Raw genomic sequence first — 7,189 nt, 5'->3', positions numbered from 1 at the left:
ATAGACAAAGAGTAAATTGTAAACCCCTCGACGTGAGTGATAGAGCTGAGAGAAGGCCAGAAGTCCAGAGAATGGAATAGTTTCACTTTGAAAATTCCTAAAAAACTAATTTATGATAGACCATAGCCAATTCGTTGTTTTCGACCAAGTCATGAACGGTCGTTAAGGGTTGCGAAGTCTTTTTCAATATCCTGTCTTTTCATGCACTCTAAGAGGGTCGTAAATTTCCTCAAGAGTTGCTTTGGCAAATACAAGGTCTTGTCGTTTCCTAATTTCTCTGGGTCCCACGCTTTCTCGTAGCACATGTGCGCTGCAACATTCTAGCGTCTTGGCGGAGCGCCTCCACTTCCACGCGCTTGAGGGTGGACCACAGCCAGGAGAAGGGGCCCACACGAGACGGGATGGACTCCTCCACCATTGGACGAGGGATGATCCTGAGGGAGGATCCAGGATCCACCAAGGAAGGGGCATCGACCGGCAACGCGCGAAGATCTCCTCCGCCAAGCGCAGAATTGTTAGAATGATTTTGTCACTCGTTACGAACAAGTCGTTCTCACTCAGAAGGGTCTAAGCCTTAATAACACAAAGTTTAAAGTTCCGATTTAAATTGAAATACAAAGTATTAAAGTACTCTAAACAAAACTACAGTTTATTATTTTGTATATCCGCGCCTTGAGAGCGGAGCGCCTCTGCGCTCCACGGACTGTCACACCTGCACCTAAATCCCCGAATATCCCTATTTTCCGCAACGGACACGCAACAATAGTAAAAAATCGAAAAAATCAATAATTCCACTATTTTTCCATATATTTGCATGATCGACCTCTCTTTTTACTGGAAATCGCGATTAGTTTTCAATTTCTTAGTGAGAAAAGGTGCTTATCGTCGAAAATGAGCTGGTCTGAATACGACGCAATAAAATAGTAAAAAATCGAAAAAATCAATAATTCCACTATTTTTCCATATATTTGCATGAACAACCACTCTTTTTACTGGAAATCGCGAATAGTTTTCAATTTTTTAGTGAGGAAAGATGCTTATCGTAGAAAATAGTTGTTCTAAATACGACGCAATAAAATGGTAAAAAATCGATAAAATCAATAATTCCACTATTTTTCCATATATTTTCATGATCGACCACTCTTTTTAGAATTGAAAACTATTCGCGATTTCCAGTAAAAAGAGTGGTCGATCATGCAAATATATGGAAAAATAGTGGAATTATTGATTCTTTCGATTTTTCACCATTTTATTGCGTCGTATTCAGAACAACTTATTTTCGACGATAAGCACCTTTTCTCACTAAAAAATTGAAAACTATTCGCGATTTCCAGTATAAAGAGTGGTGGATCATGCAAATATATGGAAAAATAGTGGAATTATTGATTTTTTCGATTTTTTACTATTTTATTGCGTCGTATTTAGAACAATTTATTTTCCATGATAAGCACCTTTTCTCGCTTAGAAATTGGAAAGTATTCGCGATTTCCAGTAAACACAGTGGTCGATCATGCAAATACATAAAAAAATGTTGGAAATAATGATTTTTGCGATTTTTTACTATTTTATTGCGTCGTATATAAACAACTTATTTTTCATGATAAGTACCTTCCCTCGTTAAAAAATTGAAAAGTACTGGTGATTTTCGACAAAAAAAGGGGTTGATCATGAAAATGCGTGGAAAAATAGTGGAACTATCGATTTCTATCGATTTCTACAGTCTTATCGCGTCAGCTGTATAACGCGTTACATTCTGACATGTGCTCCGTGTTTCGCCAAAACATTGTAAAGTATCGGTGATTACCAGGAAAAAGATATATAATTGACAGAATGTATTGTCGGACTACATGTGATTAATATATTCTAGTACAATTGTTCAAGAAATTTAGTGAATTGTGCATTGTAAAATTTTAGGTTATATTTGCTTATGGTGACATAAAACTAATTCACAGTAATTGGATATCATTTTCTATCTTTTCTCCATAAGTCTTTGCTGAACAAGATTGTTTCTAAATGTTTTAATATATTTTCTAAATGGTCTGGACAATAGAATATTTCAATTGGACTCTTTTAGTCGGATGGGATGAGTTTGAGATTTGTAAACACAAGTGATACAAAATAGATGAAAGTGAATAGTAAAGTAACAACTTCGATATTACAACTTTTTTTCTTATTTATGAATTTTAACACGACAAAAGTATTTATTTGTAAGTAGAAAAAGACAATGTGAACTATGAATTAAACTCTATATTAAGGAAATTGGAACAGGAAATTACAATTTATAAGTCTCATTATCTCCTGTTAATTTATTTACTTAAAGTATGCTGGCATTACATTGTTTTTATAGTCGATGATTTGCAAAATAAACTTATCTAATTTAATAATCTTCTTCTTTAGATAATATGTTCACTGTATCTATTATATTTTTCTACTTCATAATTTGTTTGTTGTAATTTCCTCATCACTGTGTGAATAAATGCTGAAAATAAAGAAAAAGAAATCATATTATTATTATTAAATAATTGAGTACATTGTACTCAAGAACATTAATTTGAAATAAAGGATGTAATGAAGAAATTAAGGTTTAATATTTCTTTTACCTTAAGCATATTTCCAGATATATCTTGCGAGAAAGTAATTGCATTTCTTTACAGAGTACGTTCTTGTTATTTGTCTTAGTATTTCACTCTACGCTGGTTAATTTCTTTATTGTATCTATTCAATTTTTTTACTTCATAATTTTTGGTGGTGATTTTCCCATCAATGTTTGTACAGATTCTGAAAATATAAAAAGAGAACAAGAAGTAGTATTATTAAATATTGATACATTGTATTCAACTGCACTTATTCTTGGAATCCACCAAATTACTTACCAAATAATGGCAAATATACCCCCATTTTGATTTGTCTTATTGTCAACAACATATAAAGTTCACATAAAGTCAAAGAAGCTTGCACGTATTTATTACTCAGCATCATTATTCCATCTTGCATTCCATTTCCTGCAATATATGGTTGATTGTGCTTGTAATTTGGTAAGCACTTTCAAGATGTGATTCACTCTAACCTACATCTGTCAAAAGTTATACATAGTTTCCCTGACTGTATTTGCTTCATGAAATAAGCGATACATCCTTCAGTTTGCTCTTGTTGGAACATTCGTATCGTTACTGCATTCGAAATTTACAATTGTTTATTTGTTATTACACACACACAATTATTGTAAATAAATACAAGTACTTGTACATAACGGTAAATAACTACATATTACTGTTACTACTTGTAAATAGTTGTCAATAGTTGTAAATATGAATTATAAATTGGTAGTATAAATGAATGTGCCCTTTTTGTGTAAATTGAACTTGTAAGAAATAATTGTCTGTGTGTGTAATAACAAATAAACGTATGTAAATTTCGTATGCGGTAAGGATGTAAATTACATACTGGATAGAAAACATAGCTTAAATTCTATAAAAATTTCAGCGTATCTAATTAATTATCAATAAATGCAATGATTATAGCACAGCTATACTAGTTATTCAAAACGAGACAAATTATGATTTAAAAAAATGAAAATTTGAGAACCATGGATTTGAACCCTGGACCTGTAGATTGGGAGTCATGCGTTTTACCGCGAAGCTAACCGTTTTTTTATCTTGTTGACATTGTTTATTAACTTTTGTCTTTCTTCTGTTACAGGTACACTAACGTAAGATCCAGAATAAACGACTGACTGAGTTGAGTATATAATTAGCAACTTATCCTAATGGCGCGCAACTGAGCCTCTCTAGGACACGCTTATTAATGCATAGAGCTTTTGGCTATTTGCTTTGGTTTGTAATTGTTTTTCAGTAATAACTTGATAATACGAAAATGTTCAGGAAACGAAATTTTGTAGATTAAATAACAATTGAATTTGTTTGTTCCAGGTGATGGATGAGCGAAGAGGGAAAAAGAAAAACATGAAGGAATAGAAACAGTGAGTGAGAGAGCAGAAGATGATAAAGGAAGGAATTATGGTATGCGAAGATGATACAGCGACTTACACACTAATAGGAAAACTTACTTACTAAATAACGCAACAACAAAAACAACTAACTTAAAAGAAAAGAAGACTATAATACAATAATAACGATTAAACTTGGTATTGTAACGTCCCGGGAATTATTATCGCGAGTACGCTACTGCACCGACCGCGTAGGGAGAGCGGTTCCCTATGAGAAGGCGACTCGTAAATAACAAAATAATGAAGGGATCATAGGTTCGGGTGGTGCGCGGTAAAGGAGTGAAATCCAACGTTAATTCCTTTCTCAAAAATCGTAATGAGTGTTTATTCAAGAAAAAATGTAATGTGTTTGTTTATAATATGTGTATAAAAAGAAAAGGTAAGTAATTATTTGAGTTATATAAAAATGTAAGTAATGAAAATAATATAAAGAATTAGTGTAATCAGTGTACAAATGTTGCGCCCTGTTCTTGAAATACAAAAGGAAAATTAATTATATTAGTTACAATGAGTGCGCCCTGTATATAAAAAAAAATACAAAGAAAAATAACAAAATAGTGAAGACCTAAAATAAAATACAAAGAAAAATTTAATTGATTAGTGAACGCGTCTCTAGATACGATTATGAAAATTCTAAATCTATAACTTGAATTTATAAAATAAAATTTATTCAAATAAATTGTTCGATTGTCGGGGAGTTGGCGTGGATCCGTTCCGACACTGTAGGAGCTAACCCGTTCGGCCGCAGTACGATTTCTGAGCAACTTAGCCGTCACTGATAGGCCGCATCCAAGGAGCTTCTGCTTTCGCTCGCTCGTTAAGCTTGGTTGCGAACACTGCAGGACGGTATCGTCGCTCTAGAGCCAGTGTGCTAATAGGCCGCATCCAAGGAGCTTCGGCTTTCGCTCGCTCGTTAAGCTTGGTAGCGAACCTGACACGTATGAGAACCGCTGCGAACCGGTGGTCGAGCGCTCCGGGTCTGACGCAGAACCTTTGCCGCCTCGCCGACAAAAGAATCTAAGCTACTGGAAACCTACGTAGTAATCGTATCATAGATCCGTGTCGGACTACGATCAGAATCGAAGTGGAAATGCTCCTCGCGGCACGCTCGTATTTATACCCGAGATTTGCTTACGTAGAAGTTTTTTCTATACACGTTTTCGATACCGGAAGTGTTTGGACTTTGACCGGAGTGTACGTGACTCCGCGCGTATCGCTGTCTTTGTCTATGCGTAGTGCTATCTTTCTTTATTCTGCGCTCTATTTCTATCTCTATCTATATATCCCGCGTCGATCTTTTATCGACGTGGTAGAATTATCGACGCGGTAATTATCGATGTATTTTTTTTTTTTAAGTATAAATTTTGTTAAGTATAAATACAACATTCTTTTCTTATTTGTTAAATATGAATATAATTGTCAATCTGAATTGTGTTAATATAATAATAATAAAAAAAACGAAGTGTTATAATTTTGATTGTATAAAAACTAAAAAAAATAAATATATTTTTTAATAATTAAAAATTTTTTTTTTATTTATTCTTCTTCCTGCGGGATGTTACAGTATACTAAGTTCTTACTATCAAAATAAATGGTCCATGTGTAATACCATTAATAAAGTTTTGTTGAGATAATTATATTTTGCTCATTTATGTTTATCTTAGCCCTACTCTATCAGTCTTACAAGGAGTAGGCAAGCACTTCGGGTCTCAGATTTAGTTGAAACTTCTTGTTCCTAGATCTTGTTCCTCTGTTTACGAATATATACCATTATAGGCGTAGTTACTCGAAGTTTCATTATACACAGCAATATAGATTTAGTGAAAAGTTTCGACAAGAAGCGAACTGACGAAGTGGCAACGTACCTGACACGTACTCAGAAGACTCGGGTTCGAAACCCCCCTCGTGGTATGTAATTTTTTTTTTCAATCTATTTACTACAATTAATTGGATTTCAAATATATATGCAATGATACTATTCATGACAAACAAAAAATTATAATTGTGTGCAAAAGTAATATAATAAATAATTAAATCAAAGCACATTTTACGAAGGACATTAGCAACAAAACGAGCAGATGTGCGTGCAATAAAACTTTATTAGATGTGGAAATGTTTTCGTTATTTATGTTACAATTATTTAGCATATATATATTTTTACGATTATGTTTTGTTTTCAGGCACAGCCAACGAGTTATGCTTTGATTTAATTATTTATTATATTAATTTTGCACACAATTTTTATTTCTTGTTTGTTATGAATAGTATTATTGCAGTAAATAAATCGAAAAAAAAAATTACATACCACGAAAGGATTCGAACTCGACCCTTCTCAGTATGCGTCAGGTACGTTGTCACTTCGCCACTTCGCTTCTTGTCAAAAGCTTTCATTAAATCATTAAAGCTTTCATTGAAATATAACCTACCGACGTGAATAAACGGACAATACCACCAACTGCAGACTTCCAAAAGCAACGATTTTAAAATTGACGGCGTCCAACTGGCACGAGTCCAAACGGACCGGCGCGGCGCCCAGTCGGCAGGGAATCCAAACGGTCCGGTGTACAGTAGGACTTAAACGGCTTTCGACGATCAAAAGTCGATTTTCGTCAATTCAAAAATTGAAAAACTATTTGCGTACATGTTTCAAAAACAGGCCGAGCGGTGGCTATATGTATAGGAAAAAGTTGCTCGAAATTATCATCTCAAAAACATATTAAACAATGAGCGCAATCGGTGGGGTGGGTGAGATGTCGATAATGTCGAGACTTCATTCTTCACTTCATCGTCTGTTGAAAATTTTTTTCCACCTATATGCATCTTCAGGGAGGTGATCAGGTGATAATCTGAAGGTGCCAGGTCGGGGGAATAAACAATCTTAATCTTAAAAATCTCAAACGGAGCTTTTCCCTTCGCGAGAAAGAAACGTATCACGGCTCGCAACTCGCACTTCGCGGGAGATTGTATAGACATGTTTTGCGCATCAAGTTATTACAGTCACAATTTTTGTCGCACTGAGCTGTTCTACGTCTCATTTGAACCAGGAGTACTTCATCTACAACGCAGCGTGAGATCAACAACTTTGTCAACAAAAATTTCCTCCGCCCATGAGAACGTCAGTACTCTTACTTTCTGGACGTGCCTCGTAATATGTGCTCTAAATATGTACATAATTTTAATATA

The 7,189-nt window shown here is 34.4% G+C and overlaps 1 long non-coding RNA gene across 1 annotated transcript; it reads right to left on the bottom strand.

The window, feature by feature from the left end:
* Positions 1-2,309: 2,309 nt before the first annotated feature.
* Positions 2,310-3,212, bottom strand: LOC143305286 (uncharacterized). Its single transcript, XR_013062138.1, has 3 exons — positions 2,874-3,212; positions 2,601-2,778; positions 2,310-2,479 (listed from the first exon to the last, which is right to left on the bottom strand). It is a non-coding gene; the product is annotated as an uncharacterized LOC143305286 (long non-coding RNA).
* Positions 3,213-7,189: the final 3,977 nt, after the last annotated feature.

The sequence above is a fragment of the Osmia lignaria genome, chromosome 4 (assembly GCF_051020975.1).
Source record: "Osmia lignaria lignaria isolate PbOS001 chromosome 4, iyOsmLign1, whole genome shotgun sequence".
NCBI lineage: Eukaryota > Metazoa > Arthropoda > Insecta > Hymenoptera > Megachilidae > Osmia > Osmia lignaria.
Note: the sequence above shows the minus strand (reverse complement) of the source record. Positions and strands in the feature narration are given on the sequence as shown.